The sequence below is a fragment of the Arachis hypogaea genome, chromosome 18 (assembly GCF_003086295.3).
Source record: "Arachis hypogaea cultivar Tifrunner chromosome 18, arahy.Tifrunner.gnm2.J5K5, whole genome shotgun sequence".
Classification (NCBI taxonomy): domain Eukaryota; kingdom Viridiplantae; phylum Streptophyta; class Magnoliopsida; order Fabales; family Fabaceae; genus Arachis; species Arachis hypogaea.
In genome coordinates, this window is record NC_092053.1 from 126304881 (window position 1) to 126320537 (window position 15657).

The window sequence follows — 15657 nt, forward strand, 5'->3', positions numbered from 1 at the left end:
TTATTTTATTTTTATGAATCCGCATCAGAGGTGTATATTGGCTGTTTCATTGGGTGTATGCGAAGCATTTGTTAAGGTGTAACTAATGATTTTGCATTCTGGACCATGGTAATTTGTTTCAGGTATAACTTGGTCTGTGGTTCTTTTGTCGGGGTGAATCACCACGGTCAGTCAACACTTCTCGGATGCTCTTTGATGAAGAACGAAGAAATGGAATCATTCAAATGGTTATTTCAATGCTGGCTTCGTTGCATGGGAGGAAACGCTCCGAAAGGGTTTCTCACTAATCAGTGCGCATAAATGAAAAGGGCTTTAGAGGCCTGTATGCCAACGACAATTCACCGTTGGTGTATTTGGCACATCATGAAGAAGATTCCAAGCAAATTAAACGGGTACAAGGGACATGCCGATATCGAACAAGAAATGAGCCAAGTTGTTTGGAACTCTCACAGCAAAGACTCATTCGATAGGAATTGGAACGATTTTCTGCTGAATTTTGGTCTTGCGGACAACAAGTGGCTTTCAGGTAATGTCTTTTTAAAATCTGCAACAGAGGTGTAAATTGCATGTTCCTTCGGGTGTATTTAGAGTCTGTGTTTGGGTGTATTATGCAGATCTGTACGAAGACTGTCACATATGGGTTCCTATCTAACTGGATCACCACTTCTGGGCAGGGATGAGAAGCACACAAAGGAGCAAGAGCATGCATTCATTTTTTAACAAGTATATCACCCGGAATAGCTCGCTTATTCAGTTCGTCAAACAATACGATAATTGCCTCGGAAGCAGGGAGCAAGCAGAGAGAGAATCAGATGCTGCAGATTTTCATATGCTCATACCGTGTGCAACCAAATCCTCCATTGAAGCTCAGTTTCAAGATGCGTACACTCACGCAAAGTTTAGGGAAGTCCAAGCGCAATTCAGAGGAAAGGCGAATTGCATCACCAGATTAAAGAATTCCGCTCTAGGCTATTCAGTATACGACGTCGGAGAACAAGTTTCCAGCTCAATATTCAACAAGTTCGTGGTTACTTACGACTCAGTTGCAGCCGAGGTAAAATGCGAATGCTTATTATTCGAGTCGAGAGGGATACTGTGCCGTCACGCACTAAGCGTGTTAAGCTTCGAACAAGCAAGCCAAGTGTCACCTAGATACATACTGGAAAGATGGAGCAAGAAGGTAAAGAGGCGTCACACACACATCAAGAGCAGCCACGACGAGCCACTAATGGAGCCAAGAAGCAAGAGGTTCGACCAATTGGTTTTTCGTTCGCAAAATATTTGCGAATTTGCCTCCGAATCGGAGGAGCTGACTGCAATTCTGCACCGTGCGTACGATAACGTCATGGCCGAGATGAAAGCATTAAAAGCCAAAAGGAAGGGGACATCTTTATCCCACGAAGACGCCAACTTGGAATCCGTTAATGAGCTTCAAAGCCCGCCAAGGATTCGAACAAGAGGACGTCCAAAAAACAGGCTAGGTTCAAAGCTGGAGAAACAGATCGCAAATGGCACAAAGAAGAAGAAGACGAAAGTTTTAAGCGAGGTAAAAGTAATGTTCTTTAAATTTGTGGCGATTGAGTTTATTTTTCTCGTTAATAGGTTAGCTAATGTGTGAGTGTTATATTCAGATAAACCTGTTTGATGCTGCATCAGCGGCGCATTCAAATTCCAGCCAATATCAAGGACACGTTATGAATTATCAGTTCAGGGTACCAGCAGCAGGGGATAACTCTTTGGGTGTATAGTTTTATAGAATATGGGTGTAAAAGCACCGTTCTTTTGGGTGTATTTTTGTTCATTGACAATTTACATATAGACACATATATAGATTCATATAGAACAAAAGCTCTAAAAATTCGCAGGTTATGGGTGAATATTTGATTTGATGTTTTTCTTCATATTTTAGTAAATGTAATTCATACATTTTGAATACAGCACAGACAGTTTGGGTGTATATTTTATGCAATGTTGGGTGTATTATTAGACCTACGTTGGGTGTAACAGTTTATAATTTGCGTTTATATATGCCTTGATTTTTTCCTTCATATTTTACCACCTGTAATACAGCTTTTGAATACATCACAGACAGTTTACCAGCACAGATAGTTTAACTATGGGAAAAAATATACATGGAATAGAAGTTGTTGATAAATGGCAAATATTTACATCATTTGTTCAATTTACAAACTACCCAGCAGTTGGATTATGCAGTTTCTATATCAGCAGAATCAATCTGACAAAACGGACTCAATAATACAGAGGATGGTTTCGACAGCCTTATAGCACTACTCTCCCTAATTGCCCGATCTCTTTCTTTATTCATCTCACTGAATAGTATCTGGGAAGCATACTCCACTCTATAGTGGTCCACCTCCTCCTAAAATTAAAAAGGATATTCTGTTTAAACAGCAATATTAATTCAGTAAAGTAATACAGAGTTATATAGTTCTAAAGACAGTTACCTGTGGCCAATTATCCCATTCATACTTCCCCTTTTTGATGTTTTCCGGCTCAATTAACTCCATCCACTTCATAACATAGATAGCGCAGTCATAGCTGAAAACGAAGAAAATAAATTACAAATCTCATTTACGAAAGTTTAATGTTCAGACTCACAAATTTATACCTTGTTTTTTGGCCTGATATTTTAACATATGATTATTTAATTTTCTTCTCGTTCTCCCCTTTCTGCAGAGGTTCCCCGCCGGCATATGTTATCAATCTTGAAAATACATATCCTTTAAATAGCAAAACAAATCAGTAATACACTCGAATAAATGAACAAGATACACCCAACTGAATGGACAATATACACCCAACACAACTAACGAAATAGACCTAAATATTAAAGTAAAGAAGACAGAGGCAACTTACAGTGAATTTATTAACCTGCTTACTCTCATCGCTTGGAGCTCTTTTGTGTAGCGGGTCAAGTATATGACATTTCCGCTTTGTTGTATTTATTAGCCATAACCACCAATGCCCCATGTGGCAAATAGGAGCAAAAATCTGAAGGATTCCCACATTTCAACAGTGCGTTATTTTATTTGGCATATAAGTAAATAAGTGTACTAACAAATTTAGCAAACAAAAACTTACATATGGATGGGAAGTTAATTTTTTTCTATCTATGAAGGGAATGAAACTCGGGTAGGCTTCCACCCTGAATTTCTTTTCTGTTTTCGGTGATACGAATTCCCCCTTTGGGTGATCCGAAAGTGCCATGCACTGCAAGAATTGCGAAAAAAGAAATGAAATACTAAACTTACACCCAATGGAACGTAAAAAATACAGCCAAATCAATACAGAAAATACACCCAAAGTTCGTAAAAGTAACACTTACCACAATATCGGGGGGGGGGAGACAGTATATTTGTTCTTGAAACCTCTTTTCATTTTTCTGGTTGAGGATGAGGCAGATGGCAGATACAATCTAGAAATATATGCCGAAATCAATTTTACATTAATAAGCATTGCAATTGACTTTGGTGTAAAAACATTAATGTTATTCTAATATTACCTGAGATTCTATATCACTTTTTGCCTGGGGGGATACAAGGTGCATTCTCATCAAAATGTATTTTCCTTGGCCAATCAGAGTGCACATTTCCTCATACTCGTTAGTATTGCCATCTGCATCTTCCTTCAGTCTCGTCCCCCAGATGTAGCACTTTTGTTTCATATCATCCGTAATCTGATATAATCCCCCAGGAGTTCGAAACTTTGCAGAACTTTCTCCCCCAGTCTCCCTCTGAATTTGTGGACTTTTGTTCTTCCCCTTCGCCGCACTGCTTGCTATTTTTTGGACCAAATTGTCCAATTCTTCTATCAAATTTGCAGATTCAGGAGATTTTGCCCTTTCTGTCTCCTGCGTTGACGCCCCCTCCTGGCTCGAATCAGTCAATCCAAGGCTGAATGATGGCACCCCTGGATCTGTTTTAGGAACATAGGGTACTGTCCGTGCCATCATCAACATGGCAGCAGCGTCTTCTGCGTCTGGATGACTGCGTCATCATGTATAAGAATAAGAATAAGAATAAGAATATACGGATGATAAGCAAAGATTGATTTTAGTCTGATGAACTTACATTTTAGTTGGAGCTGGGGGAACCGTGGGTGTGGTCTCTTGAAGTTGTTTGGGGGTTTCAGGAGTGCTGCACAGTTACAAAAAATTAATCACGGCGTAAAAAAAACTAATCAGGAACAATATACACCCAAACTGTTAGCTAATATACACCCAAACTCTAAACAAATATACACTCAATACTATTTCTTACGTTTCTGTAGTCCCTTCAATCTGTAGCATAGGGGTTGGTTCAAAATCTGTCTCAGTGGTTGTTTGGGATGCCGGCACAAAAACCTGAATCGGGACTCTAAACAAGAAGAAAAAGGAAAGGTTAACAATGCCTTTGAAAATAATAAGGTTATAAGGTTGAAATATTATTGGAAAACTCACATTGCAAGCGCTTCCAACGGTGTCTGTTCCCTCACAACCATCATATTCGAATCAGACGGACTCAACCTAAAATACACCCAAAGAAATTCAAGAAATACACCCGAACAATTCAAAAAGAAGACAGGCTTTGTTTTTCTGAGAACTTACATACTTGCAGTTTTTGCTTTTTTTTTCCTGCCTTTTTTTTCTTGAATAAAATAATAAAGGGCTTTTTTTTTCTAAAAAAAATATATACAGAATTAGAAGTAGAAGGGTAATAGAAGAACAAAAGTAACGGTTATTTGAAAGAGAAATTACATGCTCTGTGACAGCTGGTTTACACTACTCTGTTCTGTGCGTCCTTGAGAGGAAGGAGCATCACTTCCCAAGTTCACAGCCGGTATTCTAAAACAGATTTGATGTTATTCAGACAAAATAAGATACAGGTATAAAATACACTCAAATGAAAGTACAAGATACAACCAACCAAATGGACAATATACACCCAACACAACAAACGAAATATCCCAACTTAATAAACAACATACACCCAACTTGATCTACACAATACACCGAAATGGTTCCACAAAATACACCCAAATCATGATAACAAGATTTTATTAAATAATAAAGCTTCTTACGTTTCAGACGACACATAGCGACCTTCTGTCGATCGCAGGTCAGCTTGGTTCTCCCTGCAAAACAAGAAACAATTATTAGCATACAAAACACACCAAAATATGAAATAGACAGCCCAGCAAGACATACCCCTCTGCAGCAGATTTATCAACATTTTGCCCTAGCCATTCATCTAGTTCGTCATTTGATATTTCATATGTCTCACTACATTCATAAAAGAAGACGTTAACAAAAATAATTACGATGATAGACGGTAATATAGCTTACGAGGTACTGTACCCGTCAAAGTATTGATCTTCTTTAGGAGGTGAATCCTCCACAACAACTTTTTTCTTTTTTGGTTGTGTTCTGGGTGGAAAAAAAAGAGTACCAATCAGAAATAAGAAATTAATTTTATCACAGAATAGTCGTCTAATCTAATTATATGCAAAGAAGTGCTTACTTTTTTGGTGTTGTTTTTGTTTTTTTCTTCTCCTTCTCCTTCTCTGCAGGTGATGATTCTTCGCTCCTATAAGTTAATAATAGACACTTCAGTTAATATACGAAATCTTTATAATAAAGCCAAAAGAAAGGAGTAATAATTTCAGGACATTACTCATCACTTGGTTCAGATTCAGATTCTGAATCAGAATCTGACTCCTCTTGCCTCTGCTTTCTTTTTCTGGAGTCCATTCTGGAAGGCAAACAATCATTATTTAGAACATACTAAAAATACACCCAAACGAATTCACAATATACACCCAACTGAATATACAATATACATCCAACGCAGCAAACGAACACACCCAGCTTAATAAACTACACACACCCAACGTGATCAACAAAATACACCCAACTCGAAAAAGAAATTACACCCAAGTATGGTACTTACTTTTTCCCCTTTTTGCTGGGGTGTTTTCTTCCTGAATCCTCTGAGTCTTCTTGAGTCTCAGACTCAGAGGTAGAAGTGTCAATGTCAGTAGCTGTTTCTGTCTCCGAAGACGATGTTGGACTCGCCTTCCTTTTTTTTTTTGTTTTTTTGATTTTTTGTTTTTTTCTTTTTTTTCTTTTTTTTTCATTTTTTCTCTTGCTCTTGTCTCCGCCATCTTCACAATCCCCTGAAACATTAGATATTTTAGCTAGCAGCATTCAGGTAAATAAAATACAAGCAACATATTATGTTTACTTACCAAAATTTCCTCTCTTTCTGCAGTCATTCTTTCCACCAACTGCTCCTTAGTCCAGTTGGCAATCCAAGGCTTTGGTGGTCTTTCAGCCCTCTTCTTGCCTTTGTTTTCAGAAAGGTGAAAGTATATTATCATCAGGGCAAAGAGGCAGCCATCAATTGCCTTCTTCTTCTTCTCCTGGTAGTCTGTGATGCCCTTGATCAAGAAGGTCAAAACATGCCCCCCCAGTTTCTCTCCGATATGCCGTCCATCTTAAAAATTGGGGCCAGGTGCACGGGTGATATTTTGTTTATCATCGTTGGCAAAAGGAACGCCATCTGTATGTAGAGGATGAATATCTTCTTGAACATCAGGCGTTCCTCTTCGTTGCCAACGCCGATTTCCATCATTTCATCGGTAAGACTTTTGAGGGTCTTACCCTGGAATCTTCTATAAATTATTTTGTCATCATCAGAAAGTTGCTTATACTCAACTTTCTCAGGAAACAGATTTCCTACAAAAAGGAAAACAACAAAGTATCAAAGTCTTTTCAAATACACCCAAGCATCAACCTTAAATACACCCAAGCATCAACTTAATATACACCTATAATTTTGAGCTAGTTACCTGTTGCATTGATGCCAAGCGCATCACCTATTGTTTTTGGTGTTATTTGGAAAGAACCATATCCTGTGTTCAGTCTGTTCTCCCCAAGTTTGAAGTTGTTTGTCAGTTCCCTTAAGAGTTGGTGATCCACCCTGAGTGGTGGGATGTGCATCAACCCACCGAATCCGAGATCCCTCACAATTGCCTTCTTCTCCTCAGTCATGTTTTTGAACTTATCACTCAGGAGATGTGTGGCACACTTAAGGTCTTTTGTTTTGTTTCTTGCTGCCATTTTCTCTGAAACGAAAAATACACCCAAAGACATCAGTACGATACACTCATATATATGAGTCAGATACACCCATTGATAACAGTAAGATACACCCATAGATATGATTCAGATACACTCATTGATAACAGTGAGATACACCCATAGATATGATTCAGATAAATCCATTTATATCAGTCAGGTATCACTCAAATATGCTTCAATATCAAATTAATTGAGATCTCAGTAAGATACACGCATATATGAGTCAGATACACCCATTGATAACAGTAAGATACACCCATATGTAAGAATCAGATACACCCGTTGATAACAGTGAGATACTCCCATAGATATTATTCAGATACAGTATGCATATATATCAGTCAGATATCAGTCAAACATGCTTCAATATCAAGCCACATTACAAGTTCAAGCAGTATACACCCCCCCAATCTACGGAATAAACCCCCAAAAATCAACAACAATAGCAGGAGAACTTAGAACAAGAACGTTGAACGACGTAGAACTTAGAAGAACGACGTAGAACTTAGAACAGTGTAACCAAGAAGCAAGAAGTAAACCCTAGAAGAACGACGTAGAAGAAAAGTAAAATATACAGGAATCTTAACGAACTTACGTTGAGTATTGTTGCTTTGCTTCAGATTCTTCACGGAGAGTTTGATCGTGTTTTGATGGAGGTTTCGAAGAACGATTTGTATGTTTTGAACTTTTATTTTCGCTCGAAAATGGAAGGGTTTCCTTGTTTTCGAAGCGTTTTGAGAAGTGGAAGAAGTGGAAGAAGTGGAAGAGTTTTCCATACGTAACGGTTGTAGTGTTGAGCGCGTGATTTTGACGCGCCATGTTGTCTCTCTTTATGCGCGTGGCTTCTATTTGGGCTGGGCCAACTTGTAAGCTTGTAAGCTTGTATGTGTAGCCCAGCCCTTAAATTTATTTATCAAAATAACTACTCAAGGAGCATATATAAAAAAAAAGTTATGGAAATTAAACTCCTATATAATTTTTAAAGAAAATGGACAATGCATAAAAATTGAATTATTAGACTACAATTTTTAAGGAAATGTTTGAAAAACAACAATTACTCTAATTTTAATTAGACTATGCTAGGACACACTCAAAATTATTAGAATTTAGAAACCCAACTTTTATTCTTATTTTTTAATGCATATTTTAAGGGTAAAAAGTAAATTCCTAAAAATTTCGAGTGTGCATTTAAAATTATCCTTTCCGTTATAACTCTATATAATTCGTCCTAGATGCAAGCGGATTATGTGAAAAATGTTGTGAAATAAATAAATAATGAAGAAAAATAAATATAAAATAAAAAATATAAATAAAAGATTTTAATATTAATATTTGTCAATATAATTATTTTAATATAATAGAGATGATTCATATATTTATTTAATATATATAATAACGTAAAGAGAGAGAAGAGTATTAGCAGTGTATAAAGAAAGAGAATAGTATTACAGTAAAGAGAAAAAAAGATGAATGTTTGTTATTGCTGTATTGTTTTTGAGTTTTTTTCCACTGTTTATATACGTATGAAGGTCACTCTTTTTAAACTATATTAAATACAATCACTCTTGATAAACTGAGTCTCATGAAAAATTGACATCCACCTCAGTTATTCTTATCATAACACTCTTCTTTAGATGACCATTTAGGATTATACCTCGTTAAAACCTTACTAAAGAAAAACTCAATGAAAAAAAATTTAGTGAAGGAAAAAGAGTACAAACTTCTTTGTGATAGGGACTGCCTCGTTAAAAACCTTGTCAAGAAAAACCAATGGAAAAAAGCCTGACCAAAGAAAAAAGAGTACAGTCTCCCCCTCTTGTCGACATTATTTAATATCTTGGAATCGACGCATCCCAATCTGACATACCAATCTTTCAAAGGAGGATTTTGGAAGTGACTTTGTAAATAAATCTGCCAGATTATCATTTGAGCGGATCTATTGGACATCAATTGTCCCTTGATTTTGAAGATCATGAGTGAAGAAAAATTTGGGAGAAATATGCTTTGTTCTATCACTTTTGATATATCCACCTTTAAGTTGAGCAATGCATACTGTATTGTCTTCAAACAAGACAGTTGGAGCTATCTTATGATCAATTAGTCCACATGATGACAGAATATATTGGATTAAACTCCTGAGCCAAAAACACTCGCAACTTGCTTCATGTATCGCTAGTATTTCAGCATTATTAGAGGATGTTGCTACAATCGTCTGTTTCATGGACCTCCATGATATAGTTGTACCACCATATATGAACAAGTATCCTGTTTGAGATCTCCATTTGTGTGGATCAGACAAGTATCGTGCATTTGCATAGCCAATTAGTTGTGACTTGGATCCATATGAATAAAACAATCTCATATCAATTGTTCCATGAAAATATCGAAAGATTTGTTTGATTCTATTCTAATGTCTTCTGGTTGGAGAAGAACTATACCTTGCTAGTAAATTCACAGCAAATGATATACTGGGTCATGTATTATTAGCAAGATACATTAGTGCCCCAATGACACTAAGATATGGTACTTCAGGACCAATGATATCTTCATTTTCTTCTTTAGGACGGAATTGATATTTTTTCACATCCAAAGACCTTATGATCATTAGGGTACTTAATGGATGTGACTTATCCATATAAAATCTCTTCAATATCTTTTATGTGTATGCTGTTTGATAATAAAGATCACATTTTTTGTATGCTCGATCTGCAGGACGAGACAAAATTTAGTCTTTCCAAGATCTTTCATCTCAAACTCTTCTTTTAAAGCTTTTATAATTGTTGGAATCTTTTCAAGAGTTCCAATGATATTTAAATCATCAATGTACACAGCAATTATAATGAATTCAGATGCAGATTTCTTTATGAAAATGCATGATCAGATATCATCATTCTTAAATCCGTTTTTGGCCAGATACTCAGTAAGACGATTATACCACATTCCTCCAGATTGCTTTAGACCATATAAAAATCTTTGCAATTTGACTAAGTATAACCCCTGTGAATATTCATTGGATGATTTATATATATTTAATCCTTCAAGGACTTTCATATAGATATCACGATCTAATGATCCATATAAGTAGGTTGTTACCACATCCATTAAATGCATATGTAGTTTATGGTATGCGGATAAACTGATCAAATAACGCAATGTTATTGCATACACTACAGGGGAATATGTTTCTTCATAATCTATACCGGGCCTTTGTAAAAAATCTTGTGCCACAAGTCGAGCTTTGTAGCGTGCTTCATTTTCTCATTTCGTTTTCTCACAAATACCCATCTGTATCCAACAGGTTTTATATCTTCTAGTGTACGGACTATAGGTCCAAAAACTTCATATTTTGCAAGTGATTTTAACTCATCCTTCATAACTTCTTCCCATTTTGGCCAATCATTCCTTTGTCGACATTCTTCGACTGTTCTTGGCTCAAGATCCTTACTTTCTTGCATGATATTTAATGCTACATTATATGCAAATATTTCATTGACAATTGTCTTATTCCAGTTTCATTTTTCTCCTATAAAGACATCATTTATCGAGATCTCGTCATTTTCAAAATTTCCAGGTACTTGAACATCTTCTGGCGTCAAAACTATATCAGAATTTTGAACAATTGTTGGTGTTTTTACTATGTCTTTATCTTTTTCAACAGGAATAGTATTTACCTCTTTTTTTTTTTAAGGATTTTTGTCTTTGGAATTGACAGACTTACCATGCTTCTTATGTGAATTTATTTTGGTGGTCATTTGTTTGACTAAGACATCAATTCAAATTGGAGCATTTTCAGCTGGTATATATGATTTAGTTATCCTTTTCGTATCAGAAAATGTATCAGACAATTCATTTGCTATTCTTTACACATGTATAATCTTTTGAACTTCTAGTTCACATTGGATCTAAATGCATCAAGGATAATGCATTCCAATTAAGTTCCTTTTCAGGAAGCTTATTCTCTCCCTCTAATATTAGAAATTTTAATTCATCAAAATGACAATCTGCAAATCGGGTTTTAAATACATTTTCAGTTTGTATCTCAAGATACCTCACTATAGAGGGAGAATCATATCCAACATATATCCCCAGTTTTCTTTGGGATTCCATTTTGGTGCGAGAAGGTGGTGCAATGGAAAGATATATCGCACACCCAAATATTCTTAAATGAAAAATATTTGACTACTGGCTAAAAGCTAATTGCATAGGAGAGAGCTTATGGTAATTTGTTGGCCTCAAACGAATAAGTGCCGCAGTATGTAGAATTGCATGCTCCAAACTAGGGGTGTTCGCGGTGCGGTTTGGTTCGGTTTTTGAATGAAAAGCCATCCGATCCGATCGTTTAATTAAGCTGCGGTTCGGTTTGGTTCGGTTTTTTTTTCAAGGTCATCCGAACCAAACCAAACCAATTAAAATCGGTTTGGTTTGGTTCGGTTTGTTCGGTTTTTTCAATCAAATAAAAAAAATTCTACCATACTATTATGCAATGTCATAAGATTGAAATCAACAAGCCAAAATACACAATAGCTAACAAAGTCTTGATCTAATGAAATATAACGACAATAGAATTCAAATACGACAATTAAAGAAGTTTAATAGCTCAACAGTCAACACAACTAAAAATAAAAATAAATTATCATTAAACTGATAACAATTAGCAAAGTTATGGTGTCTTCTCCAACAAAATAACTAAAACTTCATAATGCAAACCAACCTGAAATAATAAAAAAAAACAATTACATAATAAGAACAACAAGAACAACAACAACAACAATAATAATAATAATAATAATAATAATATAAGGAGAACAATTCATACCATAAACTTAACAAGATTAGACGAGCAAATAAACACTAAACAGAATTTGCAAATTGAACTTGGCAATGAACAAATTAAACCAGCAAGGCAGCAATAAACACTAAACAGAATTTGCAAATTGAACTTGGCAATGAACAAATTAAACCAGCAAGGCAGCAAGGCAGCAATAAACACTAAACAGAATTTGCAAATTGAACTTGGCAAATTGAAAAATTAAACCAGCAAGGCAGCAATAAACACTAAACAGAATTTGCAAATTGAACTTGGCAAATGGCAATGAACAAATTAAACCAGCAAGGCAGCAATAAACACTAAACAGAATTTGCAAATTGAACTTGGCAAATGGCAATGAACAAATTAAACCAGCAAGGCAGCAATAAACACTAAACAGAATTTGCAAATTGAACTTGGCAATGAACAAATTAAACCAGCAAGGCAGCAAGGCAGCAATAAACACTAAATAGAATTTGCAAATTGAACTTGGCAATGAACAAATTAAACCAGCAAGGCAGCAATAAACACTAAACAGAATTTGCAAATTGAACTTGGCAAATTGAAAAATTAAACCAGCAAGGCAGCAAGGCAGCAATAAACACTAAACAGAATTTGCAAATTGAACTTGGCAAATGGCAATGAACAAATTAAACCAGCAAGGCAGCAATAAACACTAAACAGAATTTGCAAATTGAACTTGGCAATGAACAAATTAAACCAGCAAGGCAGCAAGGCAGCAATAAACACTAAATAGAATTTGCAAATTGAACTTGGCAATGAACAAATTAAACCAGCAAGGCAGCAATAAACACTAAACAGAATTTGCAAATTGAACTTGGCAAATTGAAAAATTAAACCAGCAAGGCAGCAAGGCAGCAATAAACACTAAACAGAATTTGCAAATTGAACTTGGCAAATGGCAATGAACAAATTAAACCAGCAAGGCAGCAATAAACACTAAACAGAATTTGCAAATTGAACTTGGCAATGAACAAATTAAACCAGCAAGGCAGCAAGGCAGCAATAAACACTAAATAGAATTTGCAAATTGAACTTGGCAATGAACAAATTAAACCAGCAAGGCAGCAATAAACACTAAACAGAATTTGCAAATTGAACTTGGCAATGAACAAATTAAACCAGCAAGGCAGCAATAAACACTAAACAGAATTTACAAATTGAACTTGGCAATGAACAAATTAAACCAGCAAGGCAGCAATAAACACTAAACAGAATTTGCAAATTGAACTTGGCAATGAACAAATTAAACCAGCAAGGCAGCAATAAACACTAAATAGAATTTGCAAATTGAACTTGGCAATGAACAAATTAAACCAGCAAGGCAGCAATAAACACTAAACAGAATTTGCAAATTGAACTTGGCAAATTAAAAAATTAAACCAGCAAGGCAGCAATAAACACTAAACAGAATTTGCAAATTGAACTTGGCAAATTAAACACTAAACAGAACAAAACTTGATAATCTCAAATTAAACCAGCAAGGCAGCAATAAACACTAAACAGAATTTGCAAATTGAACTTGGCAAATTAAAAAATTGAACTTGCCAAATTAAACCCTAAACAGAACAAAACTTGATAATCTCAAATTAAACCAGCAATGAACCAAACAAGCAATGAACCCAGAAACCAGAATTTTCAAATTGAACAAAGTCACAAACTGAACAAACTGAACATTGAACAATAACCATTAACCAGCAAGCACCAAGCAGCAATACCAACAACAAGGCAAGAATGCATCAGTAAAGTTTACCTGAATAGATGGCTCGGGCTCCATATGCACATGAATCGGTGGCTGGGTGGGAGGCTTTCTGGGTGCAGGCGGCGAGGTCGGAGGTGGTGAGGTGACCCTACAGAACCCAGAAACGCTGCTGGGTGGAGGCTTTCTGGGTGGAGGCGGTGACGTCGGAGGTGGTGAGGTCGGAGGTCCTGTAGGTGGGTGGGTGACTGGGTCTTCGTGTTCGCGGTGGGTGGGTGACTGCTACCTTCGACTTCGAGTATCAAGGAGACAAGGACAATGAGTGAAGAAGGTTGGTGACTGCTGGCCGTTTGGGTGCGTGGGTGCGTGGGTGGTGGCTCCGATCTGGGGTTTAGGCGGCGGGGTTAGGTTTCCATGGGGGGAGCCGGGGAAGGGAGGGACTCGCGCAGCTGTGCCTGTAAGTGTAACGCGTTTGGGGGGGTGGGGGTATGGGGTAGTTTTAATTTTAGGGTTTTCTGAAGAACCGGTTCGGTTCGGTTCGGTTCGGTTAGGGTTTTGGTGGCAAGAACCGAAAACCGAACCGAACCGCAAAAAAACCGCAAAACATCATTTTTTCGGTTTTTTCGATTTTCGGTTAATTCGGTTTTCGGTTTTTTCGGTTCGGTCTATCGGTTTAGTTCGGTCCGGATCGGTTTTGAACACCCCTACTCCAAACAAAGGTTGGGAGATTTATTCTCATAATAAGGGTCTAACAATTAATTGGAGATGTTTAATAAGTGATTTTATTAACCCATTTTATGTGTGAACATGAGCTACTGGATATTCAACGCTTATTCCGTTAGCCATACAATAATCATCAAAGGCTTGTGAAGCAGTATTATCAAGACGAATTGCTTTGATTGTATTTTCTAAAAACTGTATTTTTAATTGAATAATTTGAGCAAGTAATCTCCCAAACGCCAGGTTGCGAGAAGACAATAAGCACACATGTGACCATCTCGAAGATGCATCTATTAGGACTATAAAATATCTAAAATATCCACATGGTAGATGAATAGGTCCACATATATCGCCTTGAATACTTTTTAGGAATTCAGGGGACTCAAATCCAATTTTTACTGGAGATGGCCTTAAAATTAGCTTTCCTTGAGAACATGCAGCACAACAAAATTCATTAGATTTAAGAATCTTCTAGTTCTTTAGTGAATGTCCATGGGAATTTTCAATAATTCTCTGCATCATGGTTGTTCTCGGATGACCCAATCGATCATGCCAAGTTATGAATTCATTTGGGTTAGTAAACTTCTGGTTTACAATGGCATGTGATTCAATTACACTAATTTTAGTATAATATAACCCAAATGAAAGTCAAGATAACTTTTCTAATATAACCTTTTTATTTGAATCGTAAGCTGTGATACATAAGTATTCATGATTTTTCTTATTCATTGTTTCAATATGATATCCATTTCAACGAATATTTTCAAAACTCAACAAGTTTCTTAGAGATTTGGTAGACAATAGTGCATTATTTATTATGAAATTTGTTCCTCTAGAAAACATAATTATAGCTCTTCCGGAGCCTTCTATCACATTACCTGAGCCAATAATAGTATTAACATATTTTTTTTGGCACAAAATGAGTAAAATATATATTACTTTTAAGAATGGTTTGGGAACTTGCACTATCCGCAAGGCAAATATCTTCACTATATGTTCTTGTCATTTTTTTCAAAGACAAGTAATAATAATAAAATAAGTAAAAATATATGCGCAGTAAAATTATTTTCTTGATTGAAATTGTTTTTCTAAGAAGTATTGTATATAGTATTATATACTAAAAATTTTATTATTATTATTATTTTAGAACTTGAAACATTTAGTAATTTTGAAATGCATAAATATAAATATTTTATTAAACATTATTTATATACATCACACCTGAAATTCAAATACATAGGGAATAAAACTTAAAAAATTTTTTTACAT